The sequence below is a fragment of the Athene noctua genome, chromosome Z (genome assembly GCF_965140245.1).
Source record: "Athene noctua chromosome Z, bAthNoc1.hap1.1, whole genome shotgun sequence".
Lineage (NCBI taxonomy): Eukaryota > Metazoa > Chordata > Aves > Strigiformes > Strigidae > Athene > Athene noctua.
Window position 1 is genome coordinate 3,389,966 of NC_134077.1, and position 14,145 is coordinate 3,404,110.

At 41.9% G+C, this 14,145-nt stretch overlaps 1 protein-coding gene across 2 annotated transcripts in view; it reads left to right on the forward strand.

Annotated features, from left to right (window-relative positions):
• DYM (dymeclin) overlaps positions 1-14,145 on the forward strand; it is a 229,417-nt gene that overhangs the window by 2,153 nt on the left and 213,119 nt on the right. Inside the window, exon 2 of one of the 2 annotated variants that reach the window (XM_074931918.1) lies at positions 9,536-9,650. The exons of the other annotated variant lie outside the window; for it this stretch is intronic. The gene's annotated coding sequence lies outside the window, so the exon portion shown is untranslated. The remainder of the gene's footprint in view (positions 1-9,535; positions 9,651-14,145) is intronic. 2 annotated transcript variants of the gene reach the window in all.

A 14,145-nucleotide genomic window follows, 5' to 3' on the forward strand; every position in this document is an offset into this window, starting at 1 on the left:
TTGAGCATGACTTGTCATATCCAGCTGGGCATTTTAATTATGGTAGTAACTGAATAAATTACTATAAATTGATTTTTATGTAGTATAGAGGTTTGAACTCAGCAGCTGGCAGCCAGATACCACATGGTGGGCCGTTCACCTTCCCCCGCCCCGGTGAAATAGGGGAGGGACAAAAAGAAGGGAATTCGTAGGTTGAATAAAAAGAAAGAATTTACTAAATATAACAAGAAAACAACAGTAACAATAGTGAGTCCAAAAAGAAATGGGTAAAATGCAGCACTGGCTTTACCAAGTGTGGTGACCACCCCCCAGCAACAACATGGCCTGAGGAGCAAAGGGGGCGAGCCCAAGCCCCAGCAAGATCCACCCACCTAAATCCCTGGGCATGACATCACATGGTATGAAATACTCCAGTGAAAGTTAACTCCATCCTGGTCGAAACCAGGACAGTCTTCACCCCTTATTCCATACCACTGACATTATGCTCAGGTTTCCAAATACATCTTAAGGAATCACCACCCCCTTTTTTCCCAGGTCTCACAGATATCATCCCCTTAGTCTATGGGCCATCCTTCCACAATGTCTGCTGAGTTCATTTAGTCCATAACTTCAGTTCCATCTGTTATGACAGTCTATAACGCTGAGAAATGAGGTGGAGCTGGCTCAGTCGGTGGAGCAGGAGGCTTTGGATGCGGCATGGGTATGCTGCAAGGCACCAATTGCCATAACAGGGTTATTTGGTTCATTGGCTGTTCTCACCTAAAATCAGATCTCCACGAGGCACACATTGGACCTCTCCATCCTTCTGCGTTACCCACCAAGTGTACTCGGGTCCTTGGGCAAAAGTAAACCCACACATGGGTTTACCTTTACCCAATGCAGTAGTAACCCAGATGGCCTTCCCCAGCATATTCCTAATGCACACTACGGGGGCTTTATCCCCATCTACAGTCTGTAGGAGGTTTGACTGAGCAGGGTCAGCCTGCTTGGCAGGTCCTCTGGTATTGACTAACCAGGTGGCTCTTGCTAAATGCACATCCTAGTGATTGAAAGTTCCACCGCCCATTGCTCTCAGTGCAGTTTTTAGCAACCCATTGTATCGCTCAATTTTCTCAGAGGCTGGTGCATGGTAGGGAATGTGATATATCCACTCAATGCCATGGTCTTTCGCCCAGGCATCTATGAGGTTGTTTTGGAAATGTGTCCCATTATTTGATTTGGTTCTTTCTGGCGTGCCATGCCACCATAAGACTTTCTCCTCAAGGCCTGAAATGGTGTTCTGGACAGTGGCATGGGGCACGGCATGACTTTCCAACCAACCATTGGCTGCTTTCACCATTGTAAGCACTTAGCGTTTGCCATGCTGAGTTTGTGGGAGTGTGATATAATCAATCTGCCAGGCCTCCCCATATTTATATTTTGACCATCGTCCTCCATACCAAATGAGCTTTAACCGTTTGGCTTGCTTGATTGTAGCACATATCTCACGTTCATGGATTATCTGTGCGACAGCATCCATGGTTAAGTCCACCCCTCAGTCACGAGCCCATCTGTATGTTCCATCTCTTCCCTGATGGCCTGAGGAGTCATGGGCCCAGCCAGCCAGACATTGTTCACCCTTATGTTGCCAGTCCAGATCTACTTGAGACACCTTGATCTTGGCAGCCTGATCCGCCTGTTGGTTGTTGTGATGTTCTTCAGTGGCCCGGCTCTTGGGTACATGAGCATCTACATGGCGTACTTTCACAACCAGATTCCCTACTCGAGCAGCAATATCTTGCCATAATTCAGCAGCCCAGACGAGTTTGCCTCTGCACTGCCGGTTGCTCCATTTCCACTGCTGTTATCACCCCCACAGGGCATTTGCCACCATCCATGAGTACAGAGGTAGAGCACCGGGCACCTTTCTCTCTCAGTGATTTCTGAGGCCAGTTGAACGGCTTTCGCCTCTGCGAACTGACCTGATTCACCTTCTCCTTCAGCAGCCTCAGCGACTCATCGTATGGGGCTCCACAGAGCTACCTTCCACCTTGGATGTTTTCCTACAACGTGACAGGACCCATCAGTAAACAGGGCATATCACTTCTCATTATCCGGTAGTTTGTTGTGTGGTGGGGCCTCTTCAGCATGTGCTACGTCTTCCTCTGGTGCCATTCTAAAATATTTGCCTTCTGGCCAATTTGTGATCACTTCCAATATTGCTGGACATCTGGGGCTCCCTATTCGAGCCCATTGTGTGATTAATGTGGCATCATTTGCATGGTGTGTAGAGGGGACCCTCCCTTTGAACATCCAGCCCAGCACTGGCAGTCGGGGAGCCAGGAGGAGCTGTGCTTCAGTCCCCATCACCTCTGAAGCAGCTCAAACACCTTCGTATGCTGCCAGTGTCTCCTTTTCAGTTGGAGTATAGCAGTCTTCTGATCCTCTGTATCCCCAAGTCTCCCCTGGTGCTCTCTGCCAGAGACTCCAGGTGGGGCCATTCTTCCCGGCTGCAGTGTAGAGCACATTTTTAACCTCTTGTCCTGTCCAAACTGGCCCGAGGGCTACTGCATGGACTATCTCCTGCTTAATTTGTTCAAAAGCCTGTCACTGCCCTGGGCACCATACAAAATCATTCTTTTTCTGAGTCACTTGATAGAGAGGGCTGACAATCTGACTGTAATTTGGAATGTGCAGTCTCCAGAAACCCACAACACCCAAGAAAGCTTGTGTTTCCTTTCTGATAGTTGGTGGGGACATAGCTGTTATTTTATTAATCACCTCCACTGGAATCTGACGACATCCATCTTGCCATTTTACTCCTAAAAACTGGATCTCTTGTGCAGGTCCCTTGACTTTATTACACTTTATAGCAAAACCAGATCTCAGAAGGATTTGGATTATTTTCTCCCCTTTCTTAAAAACTTCTTCTGCTGTATTACCCCATATAATGATGGTCATCAATGTACTGTAAATGTTCTGGGGCTTCACCCTGTTCCAGTGCAGCATGGATCGGTTCATGGCAAATGGTGGGGCTGTGCTTCCACCCCTGGGACAGTCGATTCCAGGTGTATTGGACGCCCCTCCAGGTAAAAGCAAACTGTGGTCTGCATTCTGCTGCCAGAGGGGTGGAGAAGAATGCGTTGGCAGGATCAGCCGTGGCATACCACTTGACCACCTTCACCTCTAGTTCATACTGAAGTTCTAACATGTCTGGCACAGCAGCACTCGGCAGTGCCGTGACTTCATTCAGGCCACGATAGTCCACTGTCAATCTCCACTCTCCATTAGACTTTTGCACTGGCCATATGGGGCTGTTAAAGGGGGAGTGCATCTTGCTGATGACTCCTTGGCTCTCTAGTTGACGAATCAGTTGATGGATATGGATTACAGCGTCTCGATTGGTGCGGTATTGCCGTCAGTGCATGGTTGTAGTGGCAGTTGGCACCCATTGTTCTTCAACCTTCAGCAATCCCACAACAGAAGGATCCTCTGAGAGACCAGGTAATACAGACAGCTGTTTAATTCCTTCTGTTGCCAGGGCAGCTATACCAAAAGCCCACTGATACCCTTTTGGGTCCTTAAAAGACCCTCTTCTGAGATAATCTAGGCCAAGAATACATGGAGCATCTGGCCCAGTCACAATGGGGTGTTTTTTCCACTCGTTTCCACTAAGGCTTACCTCAGTTTCCAATACAGTCAGTTGTTGGGACCCCCCTGTCACTCCTGAAATACAAACGGGTTCTGCTCCTTTAAAATTTGATGGCATTGTGCACCAGTGCCTACTAGAGCCTTATACTGCTGGGGGTCAGATGTGCCAGGCCATTGAATCCACACAGTCCGGTAAAGTTGGTTGTCCTTGTCCTCCGCCTGGCTGGAGGCAGGGCCCCTCTAATGTTGATCATAATACCCGCTAACACCAAATGGGTTAGTGTGGTGTGCACGGGTTTCAGCCTCATCTTGATCACTCACTTCTTGTGAATACAAGTCAGAAGTTCTTCTCATAGATCATGAGCAAAGTTGACCTTGCTGCTCTGTTTGGGCACTTGATTACAGGAAACCAGAGCAGCATTTCTTCTGAAAGGACCATGCTCTGTACCTGTTCTTCCTTCCAGCTCACATACCTGCTTTTCTAGGAGGTAGGTAGGTTTTCCATCCCATTTCTTTGTGTCTTCTACATAGTCACGCAGGCAATGCCACAGCTTCCCCTGTGGTGTGTACTTGTTCTCTCGAGTAGAGAAATGATTGCTCCTAATAGCTGAGATTCTAGTCTGTGCAGGTGGGGAGTAGGACATGTTCTCTTTAAGTTGCTGGACATCTTGAGATAATTTGTTCACAACTGCATGATGGGGGAAGAGACACTTCCTTTGTATTGTTGTAGTCAGCGAGCCAGTTCATTGACTGTTGGTCCCTCTTTGTCTCTCCAGTCCATTACTGCTGATACACTGGCATATGATGAGGATGTGCTCAGTACAAACTTCCTCCACATGGGCCGGGTGCATCAGACTTCATCTGGATCTGTGGGTAGCTGTGCATTATCTGGGTCATAGTAAACTGCCTCCCACACAGCTCCCTCAAGTATTGAATGCCTCTTTCCATAGTGGTCCACTTATTGGTTGACATGTCAAGTCATCCTTGAAGAGATACCTCTCCCTCTCACTTGACAGAAGTCGCCTCCAGAGACTGAGATTTTGTGTCTCCTTTCCAATGGCTTTGTCAATGCCCCCTTCCCTAACAGGGATCCCAGCTGCCTGGCCTCCCTACCCTTTCGTTCCATGCCACTGGCCCTGCTATCCCAGCACCGCAGCAGCCAGGTAACGAGTTGCTCACTGGATGGCAGCTGTAATCTTATGTCTCACAACTCACTGAAGGACAAGGATTGGGTGTCTGTCATTGGCTCTGCCTCCTCCTGTTCTTGTGATGGGCCTGGTTCATCATCACTACACCGCGAGGGGATTTTCTTGTGTATTTCTTCTTCTGTCTGGGAGCAACTGACACTGTCATGGGTTGGTTCTCTGGTTCAGCTGCAGCTCCTGTCCTCGGGCTTGTAGTGGCTTCAGTTTCTGTTACTTGATTACCAGGTGCAGAGCCCTTCTCTTCCTCTTGAGTTTGCTGAACAGTGTTTAATAGCACCCCATAAGCGTGGGCTATACCCCAGCATGTTGCAGTGAGCTGTGCCTCTCTGGAATTACCTGGGTGACAACATACTTTTTCCAAATATTTCACTAGTTCTTCAGGATTCTGTACCTGTGCAGGAGTGAAGTTCCAATACACTGGAGGTGCCCACTGTTCTAGGTACTTGCCAATGCTACTCCACACCCCCAGCCTGTCATTATTCCCCAACCTTGGGGTAGGTTTCCAAGTAATACTCTTAAAAATAGTTGCTTAACCATAAACAAAGCCAGAACCACATTCAGGAACACACTAGCTCCTAACAGCATGGCAACCATGTTTATATCAACTTTACAAAGATATTTGAACTCCTGAAATTTCTCAAACACAACTATAAATAGCCCCAGGGCTGATGACCGCAAGCTATTGTAGATGAGCATCCCATAGTACAACAGAAACAGAATCTTGACCTAACTCTTACTGAAGGTGAGCATCAGCATAGGAAACATCTATTGCAAATGAGGTGATAAGATCTTAAGGAGCCAAGCAATCCATATTTTACCCAGTGCCCCATGTTGGGCACCACAAACTGAGGTTTGAACTCGGCTGGCAGCCAGATGGCACATGGCTGGCATTTCACCTCCCCCTCCCCAGTGAAACAGGGGAGGGACAAAAAGAAGAGAATTCATGGGTTGAATAAAAAGAAAGAATTTTTAAAATATAACAAGAGAACAACAGTAACAATAGTGAGTCCAAAAAGAAATGGGTAAAATGCAGCAGTGGCTTTGCCAAGCGTGGCGACTGCTCCCCCCAGCAACGACATGGCCTGAGGAGCAAGGGGGGTGAGCCCAAGCCTGAGCAAGAGCCCGACCGAGAGAGGAGGTATGAAATACATGGTATGAAATACTCCAGTGAAAGTTAGCTCCATCCTGGTCAAAACCAGGACATGTAGGTATACTGAGTATAAAAAAAAAGAGAACAGATTCATCAATAGTCATAAACCATGTTCATAGTGAACAAAATTTCCAACACTATAATCCATCATAGTTTTATCAGTTTGTGTAAAATTGTGCTTTTGAAAACCATTGCTGTATTTGTGGCAATAAAGATCTCTTTTTGGTCACTGGAAGAACGTAAGGTCAAACCAGTAATGCTGACACTGATAAGCAGTATATTCTTAATCTGTGAAGTCAGGTCTCAGTATGGGTTGTACATATTCTTGTTGAGTCTTTTTTTTTTAAGTTCCATATTCTGTTGATATTCTTGTTTAAAGTTCAGTTTGTTCTTATTTTATAGTTCCAGTACATCAGTCCTGTGAGCAGCAGGAATCTCTCTTGAGGGCAAACAAAACCTTTAAAGAAATACCTGTCCACTGCAAAGAGCAGAATTAATATTTGAATTTTCACTTCTTGAAACTTTTGAAAAATGTTATATACCTGTAGTAGTTATTTAACAATTGGAGAAAAGATGAGCCTTTCACAGAGAAGTATAAGGTGTTCTTGACCCAGACTTTCTCCCTTCTAATGGTGTTTTGATAATCAGATTAAAGAAATTATTTCTGCGATAGGATGTATTTCTAAAGTTGATGCTGTCATTCTACTCTCAAATTGGTAGGCTTGATGCAGTAATTATTTAATAAAATCTTATTACTGTAAATATGTAGGAGGTCAGAAAAATGATCTCTATTATTTTCTTAATTCCTGACAAATTTTAGGGGCTTTGAACCATCAGGGAGATTTGGACACAAGAATTGTGTTTTAGTGTGGGAGTGTAGCTAGCAGCATAAAAAATGGACAAAATTAAGGAGTCCCTAACAGGTCTTATGGATTTTTATATTAATGAACTAGAGACATGTTTTGTTCCATGTGTGTAAATTAGGCAAAGGAGTACTTAAATGCTGTAAAGGCTTATTTACCTGTAGAAGTGAAATGAAAGCTCTCTGATGTGACACCAACTTAACAGAAAGGTGTTTGTGGGATTCACATGCTGTCAGCAAAAGCTCCTTCAAGAGATTTAATATGTACCTGTGGTCTTGCCTCTGACAAAACATTGTGACTGAGGGAGAGGGGACAAATACGCCTAACATAAATTAGTCATGTCACTTAACTGGTTTATTCCCCTCCTTAATGAGTATGTGCTAATGTGAAGGCCAATGCATTGTGGATGGAAATACAACAATTTTGGGGTTTAGGTCTTCAAAACAGGATTAGCATTTGCCAGAAGCATGTATTTGTTTATTGGAGTCCAGCGCCGTAATGTAACATTTTCACATTTTTTAGAGCACTGTGTATCAGATGGTTTTGTTGGGAGGCAAAATCTTGGAACAGTAAGAAGGAATGGTGTTTTTATATCAAGCTTTATTGGATCTTGTGTAGCTTCAGAGAAAGGCAGTTTGAACGAGGTGTTGTTTTTTGGTGTTTTTTTTTTTTTTCCTCTGAGTCAGTAGTTCCAGTTCAGAACAAGACCGTGAATGTGACCAGTGAAGGTGACTAGTGGTTCATCTGAAATAAGCTATTTTGAGATTAATAAACAAGCATCTCCTTAGTGATCAAAACTAGTAGATTTGTTCACAACAGTAACCTGTTAGTTAATGATTATATGTTATTATTATAAAGAATTAATGAAAATGTGTTTTAGGTTCCTGAGATGGCACTGAGAAAATACACAAGCCATACATCTTAGTCTCACTTACAGAATTTAGGTTTTAATTTTTCTCTTGCCTCAGTTTCAGAACACTTTATAAAAATCAGCAAACTGTGGGATTACTGTAGGGCAGACTGGCAAAGACAAACATGATTTATAGCATCTCTTGTTGAGTGGTTCGGTCAATGACCACAATGTCTGGACTCACTCACATCTGATTTCTTCTGCTTGAAATATGCTAGCTAACCCAGAAGATTTTGAAAAATCCCTTCTTCAGTGTGAGCAGAACAACTGTCCTGTAGGTGGGATGTGAAGTAAGCAGATTGTGCTCTTCAGAATTAGGTTTTTATTGACGGCTGACTCCCACGTAACATGCATACGGAAAAGGAACTGGAGCAGAAAACACAGTATCGTCACTCGTTTTTTCAGCTGCTGTTTGCCTTCCTTGTGAGAGGCCTTCTTTGCCTGCAGTAAATCTATCGAGATTCATCACTATGGGCAAGACTCTAGGCTTCAGTGGAACCTGTAAGGACCATACTGATGCCACTGCAGTGCTGCTTTGTGAAGGCTCTTGCCACAGCAGAGGAGGGCACTAGGACAAGTTGCTCACCAGGAGGGCAAAAAAAGATGCTTTGTTCATCCAGCAGAGAAAACAGTGGACAAGTTAGATAATTTATGTTGAGAGTTACCTAAAGACCTTAAGATGGGGTTTTCTTTATTTTTTTTTTTTACACTTAAGCGTAGTATGGACCACTTTGTGTTGCATTTTTTCCTGCTGTCCAAAAGTATATCTGTCCTAAGGTATTGAGGTTTAAGGAAACATACTTTGGTACCTGGTGAATGGTTAGTGTACTGTGCTGCTGCAAAAATACATTAAAGGACTGTAGATACAGTGGAGAGTTTCATGACCCCAGACAGTACCGATCAAACTTGGTAGAGTCTGAAAAATGATGAGTAAAGGAGAAGTAGAGAATGACCCAACAGCTAGAAGGCTATGAAAGGTGGTATTTGCCCCCCACGTTCCAAAGACAGACCCCCTCTACGGTCAGCCAGGTTTTCTAAGAGCTCATCTGTTGTGTTTTTCACAAAACAGCTCGCCTGTCTCACCCTACTGTGCACAGAATGTTTTTGTTTAGTGCTTATATGTGTCTGAACACTTTCAGTGTGGAAAAGTCGGAGTCGTGGGTAAAGGGAATTGGAGAAGGGAGTAGTTGCCAAATATGCAGTAGAAAAGGGGAGGAAAATTACAAATCAGTGAAAAGTAAAATGATCAGAAACGATCTTTCCTGTGTAACTCATTAACTTAAAACCAGTAGGAAACATTTTTAATTTGTATTTGCGAAGGGTGAATTTACTCCGTTCTGAAATCTGCCGCTTGGTTGTAAGGGGCTGGTGTGTAAGAAGATGTGAATTCTTAGTAGTAGTGTGATTGCCAGACATTAAGTTATAGCTTAAATATTTTGACTTGTTAACATGCTTTAAAAACAAAGATTGTTTCAGTTCATTTCTCTGATTAAAAATGGCAAAAATTCCTAAATTCTGAGGATTATAATATTTTTTTTCCTAAAGGTCCCTTTTACAGGCTTGAATTCTTATTGCCATATATTTCTGCATCATTAGTTTTGTTTTCAAAATATTACCAGTTTAATTGGTAAAACCAGAATTCTTACGCTGTTGTACTTCATTTTGGAGTATGTGTGGTCTAATGAATGGTCTCTTGGTATGAGTGAAACATTTGTATAACTGCTTTTTATCTTTGAAAATGAGTGACCCACTTTTTTTTTTTTTTTTTTTTTTTCAGTCTCACTAACAGCACCAAGACTTCCCCAGGACAATTCCCCAAGCAGTGTAGCTGAATAAAAGCTTAATATGCTGGGAAAGCTGCAAAGCCATACTTATTAAGGCTTTTCAGATATGTAAGTGCATGCTTTGGAAAGCTGACTTAGCTGTGGCTTGAATTACAAGGTTGACTTACTGTTTGTTGGCTTCTTTTCTGGAAGGGGACGGAAAGCAACTAGAGGGTATGTAGATGAAAGAAACTGTAGTTTAGCTGCTGAAATAAAAGGTTTTTGATTTTTGCAGCATTAGTGTTCATTTCTATGCTTGCCTGTTAGCCCTCTTCTGGCACCTTTGGGTATGTGTGGTACCCAATTCCCTTTTCTTTTGGAAAATTGTTCTGTATTGACACCATACGTATTTCTGGCAGCAGTTAAATCAGTACAAAGATTCTGATTTATAGATGTTTTGAGGAACCAGGTGACATTGTTTCTTTAAGCATATGTTTTTAGTTGGAACATTTCTTCCATGTCCCAAAGTGCTATGTGGTTTACTGATACAGAGAAAGAACACCTCTTACATCATGAAGATTTTGCAGTCTTTTGGATGTGATGAAACGTGGGACAGCTTAGTGAAGCCGAGGTGCAGAGGGGTTAGGATTAACGCAGTACATGCTGGCACTTGCTTAGATCAGCTGGAACTTACTTGATCTCCTGTCTTTGGCTTGACTGCCTCCCTTTCAGTGGGCCTAGAGATGTTTTGAGATATTTTGTGTGTTGCATGGAAAATGGGAATATTTTAATAGGAATAAAATCTTGTATTTGGGAATAAGCTAGGACTTTCTGAGACTGAGACAGAAATAGGCTAGTTGCAAAAGCTGATTTGCTGGGAGCAGAAAGTTGAAGATTTAATAAAGGTGGCAAAAGAATCAGGGCTTCTGGTTCACTGCAGCTTTCCCTGCTCTAATAAAGCAGCATGAAATGCATTAAACAAGTATTTTCCATGAACAAACTTCAGGGCTGTGCAGCTGCTTTAGATCACTAACTGATCCTGCATATGAATATGCATCTACAAGGGATAACAGGGTTTTTTTAGTCTTTTTTTTTTTCTGTGGATGTGGTATCTGTTCGTAAGTTGTGTGTGATACTTAGTCCACAAAACACGTGATCCTTAGGTATAAATGTTATTGTAATATGAATGAGTAGACAATTCAAATGTACTGTGTGGATAGTAAAATTCAAATATTGTAGCTGAATAATACCTACTGTTAGTATGTCTTCTGTTGCATGGAGAAATATATATATTTTGCACTAGTCTCATAACTGTGTGGGAGGTTTTATGTAAGGATTTTGTGGGGTGTTTTAATGTCTCACAGGAGAAAGATGGTCTAAACCATACAGTTCTTGGATGCAAATAGGAATCAGCCAAAAACCTCAGTGCAGCATTTGCTAATACTTGAATAAGCATTATTACATCTCATACTGGCTGCTTTGCTTGAAAGGAAAACAATGTCCATTTGTTTTAGCTCATAAACAGCAAACTGTAAAGGTAACCAAAGTGCTGTTATGTATGAAAATGAATAATAGCACCACTTCTTAATTTATTTTCATATGATTGTGTTAAAGACCTAACCCAACCTAGAGACAGATCTCAGATGGCATAGTAAAATTGTCTGCATGAGTGTCTCAAATTCTTAGCTTTAAAGTACTCATTTAAAACATAAAACTCCCTATATATAATCTATATTATTCAAGTTGTCTGCAGACCAAACCAGACAATCATAGCAAAAATAGTTTTGAAAGGGGGAGTTGACTATACTGGACGGATTAACAAAATGTAAGCATTGGCATTTAAGTTGTGACACCAGTAGGAGATTTAATACTTAATGGAACTATAATTACTTGTCTAAAATTATTTAAACAGAAAGCTTAGAGAGCGTGACAAGTTTTTTTTCCAAGTTCAACAATACACATAGTACTTTGAGTTATACTTACAAGCTCAGACACAGCATGTATATATTGCTGAATTGCTTTTCACTTGAAGAGGGAAAATGATATTCTTGTAAACATTGTTAATAATTAACATTAAAATATTTTAGAAGGGATGGTGAACTTGGCATTTATATCTACCCCTAGCTGTTTGAGATTGGAATGAGTCCTGATGTGCAAAACAAAGTCCCTTGTGTTTGCTCTGAAATGCCTGCATCTGCATCGTGAAGCCAAGTTCTGTGACGAAACAGATGTTGGGTTTAGTAGAGCATAACAGTTGTAGACCGGGCTATGATTCTTTGGTGTTTTGTTGGCTTATTTAGAACAAAAAACTTGTTGGTAGAGGCAATAATACCGTATTAGACTAAATGACTTGCTAAAAAATTGTGTCTCTATTTTCTTGAGCAAATAATTAGAAGAATTGCTTTTCAAGAGAAGACTTTTTTAATGAACTATGCTTTGATTTAGTGTGTTTTCAAGAAAAAAACTTTTTAGATTTAATTTACTGTTGGTTTTAGGACTGACTTTTCTGGATTGACAGGGGAATTTCCTGTTTGGTGTTTCTTGTGGCTATCCCACTTCAGCATGTGAGGAAGCAAAATCTGGTTAACCTTTTGTTCAGAAGTGACTTTGGGATCCCCTGATGCAGCGGGGGCTGTTCGGAAAGTCAAGGTTAGGGAAAGCCATGGAAAAGTGAGGATTAGGCACTATTTAAAAAATACTGTGGTAAGTGTGTTCCAGATATTGACCCACTTTTTATGTCGTTTGAAGACTTGGCCCTCTGCTGCCTTAACCAGCATACAGTGTCAGAGGCACAGCAGTAGTGCCTTTTAAGCAAAAGCAATTTGCAAATTTAAGTGGTTACATGTTTTTATTTGTGTGATCTTTTCAGCTAAAGGCAGCTGTTTCTAAAAGAAACATGTCTACTGTTTAATAGCATGTTCGAAAATGATTTAAGGTGGTGCCTGGAATTTAATATTATTTAATAGCATCTGTCTTGGAAATGTGTTGGAGAACATGGATAGCGTGTGATCGTCTAAGGCATGGTGGTTAACGTGTTACTGTTGTTAAAATGCCAGGAAATTAAATGTAGAAATTTTTTTATTTTTAACTATTTTTACACATTTGTCCTGTAGGATATTAATGAACTCCGAAGGAAGGACTTATTTCCTCTGTCACCTGATGGTTGAAGTTCCTCAGAAATGTCATGCTTATTTAAAGCTGGGCCTGTGGCTGTTCAGGTTGTAGGAGATGAAGGTGCTCAAGCTGCATCATAAAGTCATTGCAGAGCACTTCAGCAAGTTTTGAGATAACATAAAATCCTCATGGAAGGAGTTAGCTTTGTTAGACCCATTGTATCTTGTTTCTAAGTACTAAGGTCATTTGCAATAAGTATCAGTTGAGCTTGCTGAGATTTTTACTTTAAGGGAATATAGTGAGTATAACATTCTTAGGAGAGAAAAAAACCCTCCTGGTGTATAACAGAGAGAAAAATCTGCACGTCTATCTGATTGCACTAAGATTTGTTGGCTCGCAAATCAGTAGAATGCAAAGCTTGCAAAGTCCACATCTCTGCTAACTAGCTCTACAGGTATTTAGAGCTCAAGCTACCAATTGGATTCTTTTGACCAATGGCTTGATGTTTATTTCATTTAGAGGAAAAAAAATAAAATCTGCTAGTCCCTTATTTTTCTGTTACTTCAAGATAGCGCTGTGGAATAAAAACTGTTCTCTGCAGTTTGGAAGGTGCCAGTCCCTCACAAGGGATTCTAGCAAGCCACTCGCCTTGTTGCTTGAGAGTATGACTTTGTTCACAGAAGTGGGCATGTTCTTGGGCAACGTGAATTTGACGCTGTCTCTGAGAATAGGCAAGAAATATTTTGTTAAAACTTGGCTTTAAAGCACTGTTTATTTTGGAGGATTTGTTTTAATGGAATTTAATTACTGGACTACTGCAGGAAATCTGAAAGGTATGAAGGCTCTTTTCAAGAACTAGGTTGAAACCTGTTTTCCATCGCTCTCATATTGCTGGGGAAATGGGTTAAATGGGGGCTTTCGGAGCTGCAGCAAGCTGTGAGAAGAGCTTGTGAAATAGAGAATAGAGTGGAGTTACCTTGGGAGGACGGGCTAAGGATTTAGGACATGGTCAGAGTGCTGGCATGGGGAACTGAAGAGTTATAGGAGGTTAAGATGTAGGAATTTGAAGGCAGAGCTCCATCTGCCTCTTGTTTCTCTTCTCCCTTGGGTGTTCATCTTGGAGCAAGTGAGCTGTTTCTTATGTGAGCTGGAAGGCATGAACAGTGGACAGGAACTTGGGGCAGACATAGGCTTGAACTGTCCGTACTCCAAGAAATAAAGGTTTAAATGTGTGACCTTTAAGTCGTTTAAAGGTGCAGGGAAATGACTTCAGTAGAATATGGGTCCAGGGCCAAGAGCATTGTTGTTTGCTTCTGCAGTAGTTGGGTATGTGCAAACCAGGGTCTGCAGAGCTATGTACAAGCTGGACCTTGGTTCTTCTAACTCAAAGTGGAGATCCAGTATTCTCATATATTATGCAAAGTGGTTTCCCCTCTACTTCATTCTCTAGCTTTAGTATTCATTGGCTTTATTTCAAAGGTAGCATACATTGAGTCTTGGGCTTTTTTCT